Source organism: Petaurus breviceps, unplaced genomic scaffold, assembly GCF_028583685.1.
Source record: "Petaurus breviceps papuanus isolate PSGF00001 unplaced genomic scaffold, PetGlider_PUasm1.0 38, whole genome shotgun sequence".
NCBI lineage: Eukaryota > Metazoa > Chordata > Mammalia > Diprotodontia > Petauridae > Petaurus > Petaurus breviceps.
The window spans coordinates 104,626,155-104,638,548 of record NW_027186304.1 but is presented as its reverse complement, the minus strand read 5'-3'; the positions used below and the strand labels follow the sequence as shown (position 1 = coordinate 104,638,548).

Sequence of the window (12,394 nt, the reverse complement as noted above, 5' to 3'; positions counted from 1 at the left end):
CTCTCTCTCTCTCTCTCTCTCTCTCTCTCTCTCTCTCTCTCTCCCCCTTTCTCTCTCTGTCTCTCTCTTCCTTTTTCCCTCTCTCTCTGGCATTTCTCCCTCTGCTCTCTCACCTTTAATTACAAATCAGGTGAGTGATGAATTAATCATTTCATCACTTAAAAAGTAAAGAGCAAGTGACAAGAGACTGTTATTCTGGACCTGATTCTGTTCAACAAGAAAGGTGTGCTTGCTGAAATATAAATGCTGGGAACCTTGGGGGAAAGTGGTCGTTCCACTTTAAAATTCATGGAGTGGGAAATTGGGCATAGTTCACATTAATTCAAGATTTTGGAGAAACAAATTTTGAAGAGCTTAGGGAAGTTATGACAGGACTCTATGACCTAAAGTCTTATAAGGGAAGTCAGTCTAAGAGGAATGGGAAGCTTTTAATTATAAAATTCTAATGCCAAATCACAAATGATCCAATGAGAGAGGATCCTTCTAGTAAAACTAAAGTTAATATACAGGGAACTTAACAACCAACTCGGATTTTGGAAAGAAACAAATAGAAGATGGAAGTAAGGACAAGTGCCTTAAGGATGACTATGAAAGAGTGGCATAGAACTGCAAGAAGAGTGTCAGGATAAGAAAACTCAGAATGAATTGAGGTTACTGATGGATATTAAGGAAAATCAAAAAGATATTTTTGTAATTCTACTATGATGGGAAGCAAAGGCAAAAATCAAAGAACAATTAGGTCTGTTGCTTTAAGTAAATGAATTGTTGATAATAAATGACAGAATACATAAGTAATCCTAGCTACCATATATCCTGACATGTCATACAGAGCTCTTATTTTGGTTGTGTTTTATCTAAGAAGGAGAATGACCTTCAGATTAGGAACAAATATAGTTTAATTGAATTTGAGAAGCATTAAATAAAAATGATCAATAATCTTAACAGGGAGTCGCAATGAAATATAAGTGAAGGGATAAGGTAGTTAGAGAAAACCAAGTTGCTCTCAATGAGTCCAGGTCACAAAGACAAGATGAACTACATCCCAGGATGCTGAAAGTACTAGAAGATGTGATTACTTAGATGTTGTCACTGGTCTTTTATTTTAAAAAAATCATGGGAAATGGAATTTTTTTATACCTTGAAAGGATCTTGGTAATCATTAAATTCAGTCCATACCCAAAATTAATCCATGCCAAATCATACCCAATATTTCAGCCTCTGCTCAGAGACTTTCAATAAGGAGGAACCTACCACCTACAAAAGCAACCTATTCCATTCTGGGACAACTCTAATTGCTAGGAAGTTCTTCCTGACATCAAATCTAAATTTGGCCTCTGCAACCTTCACCCAGTATTCCTGGTTCTGCCTTCTGAATCCAATAGAACAAATCCAATGCCTCTTCAACATGACATCTTCCAATACTTGAAAATATCTATCATGTTGTCCCTTCCCTTCCCTGCTAAATCTTTTCCTGAGTTAACATCCCTAATTCCTTCAATGGAATCTAATACAACATGGACATGAAATACTTCATTATACTGGTTACCCTTCTCTGGAAAATCTAAAGCTATCAACATCCTTAATCTATGGGGTACACTATATTCAAGATGTGGTCTAACCATGTTAAGTACAGAGGGACTACTGCCTCCTTATTCCTGGAACCTATAAGTCTTTTAATGCAACCCAAGATTTTATTAGCTTTTTTGGTCACATCATGATACTAATTAATTTTATTTTAGTCCACTAAAATTACCAGACCTCTTTCAAACTGCTGTCTACTCATGACTTGATTTTTTTTTAAATTCATGTATAAGACTTTACACATACCCCCTTCTGAAAAATATTGCACCAACTTTGGAAAAAAAAAATTTGAAGAGGAACCAGTGTGGCACCAGTACAGAGTTCTGGTTATGGGTTGACTTTGGGCAAGTCACTTAACCACTCTACGTTTCAGTTTCATCATCTGTATAATGAGAAGACTTGACTAAATGATCTCTAAATTTCTTTCTAGTTCTAAATCTATGATCATTCTGTGATATTTAATCCATAGGATCCCTTAAAGGAGGACATGGACAAGAGTCTCATAGTAGAGACAGGACTGGATAGTTTGCAACCTGAATCATTGTAAAGAACAACCATAGTGACTAAAATCACAGATCCACTTGAATATTAAACCAGAGGGAATACCACAGACCAGGGGTTCCTAAAGTTTTTTTTATGTCATGAATCCCTTGCCCAGGATCCCTTTTCAGAATGATATTTTTAAATGCACAAAATACATAAGATTACAAAGTAAATAAATTATATTGAAATAGTCATCGAAGTATTTTTTTAAAGCCAAGCTCACAGATTCCATAAGAACTCCTGCCACAGACACATTATATCCAGATTTAAGCAAAGCATTTGGTAGAATTTCTCATGATATCTTTGTGGACCAACTAAATGGCTAAGTATAGGTTAGCTAATTACATTTAGAAGAATTTAGAACTGCTCAATAACTGGACCCCAAGAGTTATGATTCATATGAACAGGGGAGAGGGAAGGGTCTCTAGTAGACAGTCTACTAGAGACTGTCCCAGAGTTCTTGGCCCTAAGATGTACAATATTTGGATGAGTGACTTGGAAAAAGAAATACATGGCATTCCCATCAAATTTGTTCAAGGGCAGATTAGACTAGAATATCTCTGAAAGTCCTTTTATTATTATTATTATTATTTTGCTTTGGGGGGGGAGAAGGTAGGGCAATTGGGGTTAAGTGACTTGCCCAAGGTCATATGGCTAGTTTTGTGTTAAGTGTTTAAGATTGGATTTGAACTTAGATTCTCCTGACTCCAGGGCCAATCAATGCTCTATTCACTTCACCACCTAGCCATCCCTGAAAGTCATTTTAAATGTGAAGTTCTCAAAGTTTGGGGGGTACCAAGAAAATAACTATTCTGACAAAATAATTTTCCTACCTGATTTTTGCTTGAAATTCCACTCTTAGTAATACACTTCTTTGATTTAAGACTTTTTTGTCCCTTATTAAAATGTTACCTAAAAGATAAGTATTAAACCTTATCAGTCATTAATATATTGAGTTTATCCTAGTCAATAAAATTGGTTCAATAAATGTATATTGTATGCCTACTTATTACATGCAAAAATTCTTTTTTGAGGATAGGTCTTGATGGAGTTGGCAATTAGGTAAGGACAAAGAAGGTAAAAGTGCCAAAAGGTGAGATGAAGAAATAGAAGGCTGTAGTACTGGGGGGGGCAGAGCACAACCTCCGAGCTTCTCCGGCTTCCACCTTCCCCAATCAATGTAAAAAGGGGACTCTGAACAAACTTTGGTGCTGCAGAACCCACAAAATGACACAGAGAAGCTAACCTCCCACTGAGGACAGCCCAGCAGGCTGGCAGCAAGCATCCAGCGCAGCACTCTGGGAGCCGAGCCCAGGCTCGCCATGAGCCAGAGGTTTTAACCCCAGGGCGGGCCTGACCAGCTGCCTGCAGGAAGGACTCCAGATCAGCAGCAGCTGTGGCCATTTCCAGAATTATCAACACACAGATGCAAAGGACAAAGTGAGAGGTCAGTGCAGTCTGGACTTTGGGACCCAGTAAGTTGGAGTGTGTTGGCTTTTGCCCCCGGGGCAAGAAGCCTATGAGAAGCCAGCACAGCCAGCCAGCCCCACATGGCAGCTTCAGCTGCTGGCCTGAAGAGTATAGGGGGACCAAGCAACCAAGTCTGAGGGGTAATGGCTCTTGCTTTAACCTGCTTGGATCTGGATTGCAGTCTAGAGTGGAGGTCGTGGGGTGTGTGTCCAGCTTGACAAAGCATGTGGAGGCCTCAGAGAGGGCACCCAACTAATACCTCCGGCAGCTGAGAAAACCCCAGCGTTTGGGACCAAAGCTCCCCTGTCTGGTGGCAGAGTCCTACCGTGGCATAAAGCCCAGGTGACTGAGGGGCGACATGACCAGACAAACAAAGCAGACAGAAGATTCCAACATTAGACTCCTATTTGGGGAACAAAGAGGAGCAAAGCATGGAACAGGAGGAAGAAAGACAGTGAATTCAGAACTCCTGCACCAAAAACCTCAAAGGAAAATACGAGCTGATTATAGGCCATAGAGGACCTTAAGAAGCAGATAAGAGAAGTGGAGGAAAAATTGGGAAGAGGAATGAGAAAAATGCAAGAAAATTACTAAATGAGAGTCAACAGCCTGAGGAAAATCAAACCTTAAAAAATAGACTCATATGGCAAAAAAGAAACTCAAATGGCAAAAGAGGCTCAAAAAGGCAATGAGGAGAAGAATGCCTTAAAAAGCGGAATTTGCCAGATGGAAAAACAATCTCAAAAGCTCAATGAGAAGAATCATTGCTTCAGAATTAGATTGGAGCAGGGTGGCCAGGTAGCACAGCGAGTTAGAGCACCAGCTCCAGTGTCAGGATAACCTGGGGATCGAATCTGGGCTCAGACACTTAGCACCCACCCAGAAACACCTGGCCGTGTAACCTTGAGCAAGTTACTTAATCCCAATTGCTTAAAAAAAAAAAGAATTAGATTGGAGCAAATGGAAGCTAATAACTTTATGAGAAATCAAGATGCTGTTAAACAGACCCAAACAAATGAAAGAATAGAAGGCAATGTGAAATATCTAATGGGAAAAACCACTGACCTGGAAAATAGATCCAGGAGAGATAATTTAAAAATTATTGGACTACCTGAAAGCCATGATCAAAGTAAGAACCTAGAAATCATCCTCCAGGAAGTTCTCAAAGAGAACTGCCCTGATGTTTTAGAACCAGAGGCAAAATAGAGGTTGAGAGAATCCACCGATCACCTCCTGAAAAAGATCCCAAAAAGAAAACTCCTAGGAATATTATAGCCAGGTTCCAGAATTCCCAGATTAAGGAGAGAATATTACAAGCAGCCAAGAAGAAACAATTTGAATATTGTGGAAACACAATCAGGATAACCCAGGATCTGGCAGCTTCTACACTGAGGGATCAAAGGGCTTGGAATATGATATTCCGGAGGTCAAAGGAACTGGGATTAAAACCAAGAATCACCTACCCAGCAAAACTGAGTATCATGTTTCAGGGTAAAATATGGTCATTCAGTGGAATAGAGGACTTTTGAGCATTCTTGATGAAAAAAAACCAGAGTTGAATAGAAAATTTGACATTCAGATACAAAAAGCAAGAGAAGCATGAGAAGGTAAACAGGGAAAAGAAATCATAAGGAACTTATCAAAGTTGAATTATTAACACTCCTACATGGAAAAACAATAATTGTAACTGATGAAACTTTTGTCAGTATGAAAATAGTTGAAGGGAATAGAAATATATATATGTCTATATATGAGGGTATATGGGCATATGAATACATATGTGAATGTGTGTATATATGTTTACAGGTATACATAGAGGACACAGGACCAATTTAACAGGAAGTGATGATACTTAAAAGGTGAAATTAAGAGGTGAAAGAGGAATATAATGAGAGCAGATGGAGAGAGACAGAACAGGGTAAACTATATCATAAAGAAGAGGCAAGGGAAAATGGTTACAATGGAGGGGAAGAATAGGAAGGCAAAAGGGAATGGGCACCTTATTCCCATTGAATTTGGCTTGAGGAGGGAATGAAATACACACTAAACAGGGTATCTCACCCTACAGGAGAGTAGGGGCGAAGGTGATGAGAGGAAAGGCAGGCTGGCGGGGAGGGAAGTTGGAAGCACCCACTTTTGAAAAGGGACAGGATCAAAGCAGAGAATAGAACAAGTGGGAGGTGGTATAGGAGGGAGGGAAATATAGTCAGTCTTTTACAATATATCTACTATGTTAATGTTTTGCATTAGCTACACATGTACAACCTATACTGAACTGCTTATCTTCCCAGTAAGGGTGGTTGACAAGGGAGTAAGGGAATGAATCTTTAATTCAAAGTTTTAAAATCAAATTTTTAAAAATAAATTAACATTATTTTACATGTAATTGGGAAATAAGATATACAGGCACTGGGGCATAGAGATCCACCATGCCCTACTGGAAAAGTCAAAAGGGGTATGGGAGAAAATATGGGAGAGAGCAGATTGCAGGAGGGGATATTCTGTGGTACTGCTATTTTGGGGTGGTGGGTAGGGGAAAAACAGGGAGAAAATTTGTAACTCAAAATCTGGCAGAAATGAATGATGTAAATCAGAAGTTAATAAAGCATTTGAAAAATGAAAAAAAAGGCTGTAGTACTTCCAAATTTTGCCTAGTGTTTGTCTTAGGTTCAAGGAGCATAGTCGCCTACTTTTAAAATTACTCTAATGTTTTCTCTCCCACAAATAAAACCCTCTTTCCCCATGCTGCAATTTCAAGAATCCTTTGATTACAAATTCAAAATGGTAAAAGTCACATGAAAGATAAATTAGACTTGTTCTTCTTGGCCCATAATCGGAGATGAATTTCACCTGAAAAAAAGGAAAAACTTGCCAATAATTAGAGCTATTGAAAAATAGTATTGACTGTCTCAGAGAGCATGGAATTCCCCATATCTGGAGTTCTAAAGCAGAGAGGTAGCTGACCCTACCTGTCAGAATTCCTGTTGGAATGCAGGGATTCACAATTTAGGTAGAAGTCAGGCTGCAGTAGATGACCTGAGATCCTTTCAATTCAAATTCTAACATTGGGTTCCAAATACCAAATTTAGGCATATTAGGGGAAATTTCCCAGCATCACCAATATCTGCTGAGTAAAAAACCAAAAGTTGAAACATAAATAACCACATTTTAGCCCAAATTATTAAACAAGATAAAGTACTCTGAAATTCTTGAATAGTTTTTGTAGCAAGATGAAAACTTCTTAACACCTCACAAGTAAATATTGCATTGAGGAGAACCTTCTTAAATATATTTTACACAGAAACTTAACTGACTTTACTTTGTGAGTGATAAACTTTTTTTAAGAAATCTATTTGGAAAAAAATTGGCATATAATAACAACTCCAAACATCTGAATAAAGTATTCATTTGAATAGTCAGCTGTATCTTCTGGGTCCCAAAACTACCTCAGGAAGTCTCCACTTGTGACCATCACTATTTCTAGTCTAATAGTTAAAGATGTGTCTATGTGACAAAAAACCCACAAGTTGACTTAGGTTTGATTTTTTTTTAATCTGTCAAATATTAGGGAATATGAAGACTAAGTAGCTGATGAGTAAGCTAATTTCTTCCCTTTTCAGCCAATTTTTGTTTTTTAGTGCAAAAATACCTAGAGTACTGAAAATTGAGCACTAGCAAAGCAAATAACCATTTTTGGCTTCAGAGGAAAACACCACTTGGGCTATTAAAATAACTTAGGCAATTCAACAGTGATGATAGATCTCTACACATTCCAATGATGTCTTCACTTAAGATAAAACCAGAGGTTTTCCGTATGCACTAAAAGTAATTTTATCTTTCATTGAAATAATAACAGCAGGCAAAACAACATAATGAACTTTCTGGAATTGAATATCAGTGTAGGAAATGCATTATTCCAAGTTTTATCACTTTGTGAATTTAGCACTATTGGGGGAAATGTAGATTTGGTCCAAAACTGTTTACTCACCATTCTATACACTATCCTATATAGGCTAAAATTTTTTTTAAATTAAATTTTATCTTTAAATGAACAAAAATCTATTTTTCTCCCTCCTAAGACATTTCCCCCATCAGAGAAATAAAAAAGAAAAAAAAACCTTTATAACAAATATACAGTCAAGTAAAACAAATCCCCACCTTGGCTATGTTCAAAAAATGTTTCAACCTGATTTCATCACTTCTCTGTCAGCAAGCTAGTAACATGCTTTACCATCATCCTGTGGATTAGATTTACTTATCTCCATGCTGGCAAAGATTTATTTTTTTGAAATTCTGTAAACAGAGTCAGTTAATAACCCAAAGATGGAATATAGGTCAATTTTGTATTGCATGGAACAGGTTATTGCTACCATGTCCTGTTTCCTCTCACTTGTTAACAATCATAACATCAAATGATATGATGCTGAAAGAGTTACAAAGCATCTTCCTTACAACAATCCAACCAGATAGGAAGTGCATTTATTATCTTCTCTGCTAATATACAGATACAGAGAGCAGAAAACACATCTGGTAAGTAGCATAGTAAGGACTCAAACCCAGGTCTCCTAACTCCAGCTCCAGTGCTCCTTCCATTCTAATTGCAATCTGCTACTACCCTCATCATGGTTTGGTGTCAACTTAAAGTCATCACCATTGGGAGTGATATCATATTAATCACTAAATTGCCAATAAGATTCTTAAGGTTTTTTCTTTTTTTCTTAAAACTAGTGTCCCTCTATCTCCACCACACTTAGTTGAGCTATGAACTAGTCTAATCATTTTGGAAAACAACTTGGAATTATGGTATAACACAAAGTGACTAAAATGTCCATATCCTTATCCATATCCAGGGAAATTAAAGATAGAAAGGTATCACATACAACAAAGTATTCATAGCAGCACTCTTAATAGCATCAAATTAAAAACAAAGTCAACATTCTTAAATTGGGGTATGGCTGAACAAATTAGGATGCACATATGTAATGAAATATTCTTACTTGGTTAAAATAAAAAAAAAAAACTGATGACCATGAAGAATACAGAAAACATAGGAAAATTTGTAGGAACTGACACAAAATGAAGTAAGGAGAACCAGAAAGACAATATACCCTATAACCAAAACAATGTAAGTAGAAAGAAAAAATGAAAATGAATGTGTATAATTATAATGGTCAAGCTTGGGCCAAGAAAAGATGAGAAAATTTGTCTTTCCTCCATTCTTTGTGGAAGTAGGGGACTCAGAGTGGCCAGGTAGCACAGCGAGTAAGAGCACCGGCCCCAGTGTCGGGATGACCTGGGGATCGAATCTGGGCTCAGACACTTAGCACCACACCCAGAAACACCTGGCCGTGTAACCTTGAGCAAGTTAGTTAACCCCAATTGCTTTAAAAAAAAAAGAAGTAGGGTACTCTAGGTATGGAACACTGCATATGCTGTCAGTCTTATTGATGTATTAATTAATTTTAGTCAGTCAGGTTGATGTGTTTGTTAGTTTTGTTGAACTGATTCTGCCCCCCCCCCCCACCTTTATTCTTTGCTACAAAGACAGGAATAGGAAGAAATATGCTTGGAAATGAAGGTGGTATATAAAAAAGGCATCAATAAAGTAAAATAAAATAAAGTAATGCTGCCCAATTTAAAGTTAAACCTAAAACCTCTCTGTCATTCATCTGAATGTTTTATAATAAAGAATGCACATTCAAGACACATAGGATTAGCAAGGGCTTAAATAGAATTGAATATAGTAAATGCTACACTGTCAGATATAGTAAATACAGGTTTGGATTTTAAATGTTGGGTCATGGGGTTAATTATAGAGGCCAGTACATACCTGAAAAGAGAAAACAGGTCTGAGACACTCAGTCCAAACTAGAAATTTAATTTCTTTTTTTCCAATCAAATCTTTCCTATCAAAATCTTGATTTTGATTCAAATAATTAAGAGGCCTAAAGGGAAAGAAATATCCTTGTACTAATATTGATCTCTCTGACAAGATTTAGACTTTGGGTCACTCAGTGGGATATAGGGTGTGTTCAGTGAAGACTAGTACTTCTGGTATGATGGTTGCCAAGCCCTTTTCTGGGATACTTTCCACCTTTGCTGTCTACTTGTTTCACCTAACTCTCTCACCTGTGGCTCCTAGAAGCTGTAGCATGTGCAGTAGCCACACCCTGATAAACCGTTTCAGCAGATGGGCTAAACCAGGTTAAGGGTAACCTGGGGGCGGGGGGTGTCTATCCCAAGCATGTGAAGACTTCTCCTGATGGAATGGGAGAATGAGAACAATTTGTTCCAACAGTCACTAAGGCAGCTGAAGAAGGTGCTGTGGAGCACTTAGAGCTTGGTTCCACATCAAAGATGCCAAGGTCATCCACTGCATCTTGAGCCATCATCAGTTGTCTTGACTCTAACAAGCTACTGGACTGTGGTGACTCCAGAGGAGAGTGAGGCCGACAACTTCATGCAACTCAGCCTCACTTAAATCCAATTTATGCACGAATCAAAAGACATCATCCATACCATTTTACCATTTTTACCTATCTCAAAGTCCTGCAGTGATAGACAACTGACAAAGTAGCAGGTGAGGATACAATGGGAGCTGTAGTCACAATCTTGCATACAGGCAGCCCAGGTCATAGAGTCATCTTCTCACTGGAAGCAGCAGTGGGATTTGGCAGCCCCTGGGTGTCTGAGCAGCATTTTAAGGATTGCACTGCTCACCCTGGTGTGAAGAAGGGGCTAGAAAAGGTGCCCTAAAAGTTGTTTGTTTACTAACCCTGGTCTGATTACTGAGGCAAGTGGGAATCCCACCCTGTGGTCAAAACACCAAAAAAAAAGTATAGAAACTTCTGCAAAGATGATTCTACTCACCATCGGTACATGGAATGTGCACACACTTATAGACAACACAAAATCCAGTAGACCTGAAAGAAGAACACCTCTTGTTGCAAAAGAACTCAGCAGGTATCACATCTAAATAGTAGCCCTGAGTGAAACAAGGCTGGCAAATGAAGGCCAGCTCATTGAAGTTGGACCTGGATACACATTTTTCTGAAGTGACCACAGTGAAAGGGAGTGCTGTGAAACTGGTGTAGGTTTTGCAATCAAACTAATCTAGTCAACGAACTTGTATGCCCACCAAAAGGAGGGAATGACAGGCTCATAACAATGCAATTACCACTTACAAGAAAATATCACACCACCATCATCAGTGCCTATGACCCCACCATGATGAACCCTGATGAGGTCAAAGAAAAATTTTGTGAAGACCTGGAGACCCTTATCATCAACGTGCCAAAAAGCTTATGATTCTGGGTGACTTTAATGCTAGAGTAGGCTCAGACTACAGACTTGGCAGGGAGTCCTAGGGAGAAATGGAGTTGGAAACAGCAACAGAAATGGTCAATTACTACTGAAGACTTGTGCATTTCATGACCTCATCACCAACACTGTCTTCCATTTACCTAAATGTAATAAAACTTCATGGATGCACCCTTGCAGCAAACATTGGCATTTAATGGACTAAGTGATTGTAAAGAGAATAGACAGACTGGATGTGAGAGTGATGAAGGCAATGTGTGGTGCAGAGTGCTGGACTGATCATAGACTTATCCTCTCCAAGCTAAACATTCACATTCAACAAAAACAGTGACCTCAAGGCAAAAGGACTATCAGAAGAATTAATGTCAACAGATTAGAGCTCTTCTCTGAGACAGAACAGTTTGTTGCTAACTTGGAGGGAAAGTTGAGCCAACACACAGTTAGCAATAGTGGAGAAGACAAGGAGTGGGTAGCTTTCAGAGATTTGGTATGTAGCACTGCAATATCTCATCTGGGTCTGAACACTCACAAACATCAAGACTGGTTTGATGAAAATGATGGGGAAATTCAGAAGTTGCTAAATGAAAAATGAGAACTCCACAGGTTTATGATCAGGATAATTCATCCATCTCTAATTCCATAAAAAGTTAGGTACAAGAGAAGCTTAGAGAGATATAGGATTCTTGGATCAGTAAGAAGGCAGATGGAGAACTGGTCAGAAAGTGATACAAAAACTCTCTCAAAGTCTCTCTTAAGAATTTTGGAACTGATTGTGTGACATGGTAGACAATGACACAGGACTGCCCAGCATGACATGTTGATATCAGAGAAGGTACTGTGATCTATGAGCAAAGCAGAATTGAAGTAGCTCAAAAGAAACTCGAGATGTGAAAATTTAGAGAATCTATCCTAAATATTCACATGGACTATTTGTGCCTAACCTATAGTAAAACATTCAGAGCTTGTATTGGTCTGATCAGCCACAATTGGACACACTGTAACTTGACTCTAGCCATAGTGATGTCATTTTTGTCCTCTTTAAGAATGAAGGACATTGGTTCAGCAATAAGCTGATAGTATTTCGTATTTGACAAAGCAAAGCAATTGTCCAGCAAACACATGGGTTCAAAGGACATGGAAAGGAATTGGGATTATATCATCCAGTCTACCCATCTGAGAAAAAACAAAGGACCAATGGTGTTAAGTTACATGGCCAGAGTCACAGAGTAAGTAATAAAGCTGGGATTCCAGTCCAGATCATTTTACTTCAAAATCCAGTGTTCTTTCCCTAATCCTTATAGCAATACTAGGAAATGCTAGGTGGAAACTGATGGTCTAGAATTTCTTTCTTTTATCTCTTCTGAATCATATCAAATCTTCGGAAGTCCCAATAATAAGCATACATATCTATCATAGTTAGAAGGGACCTCGAAGACCTTTAGTTCAATACATTACTTATCCAGAATCCCTTCTAGAACAT

At 38.3% G+C, this 12,394-nt stretch overlaps 1 long non-coding RNA gene across 1 annotated transcript; it reads right to left on the bottom strand.

Moving 5' to 3' along the window:
• Positions 1–5,878: 5,878 nt before the first annotated feature.
• LOC138170212 (uncharacterized) lies at positions 5,879–10,773 on the bottom strand. The gene is made up of 3 exons (XR_011170564.1): positions 10,465–10,773; positions 6,564–6,718; positions 5,879–6,444 (listed from the first exon to the last, which is right to left on the bottom strand). It is a non-coding gene; the product is annotated as an uncharacterized lncRNA (long non-coding RNA).
• Between the last annotated feature and the right edge of the window lie 1,621 nt (positions 10,774–12,394).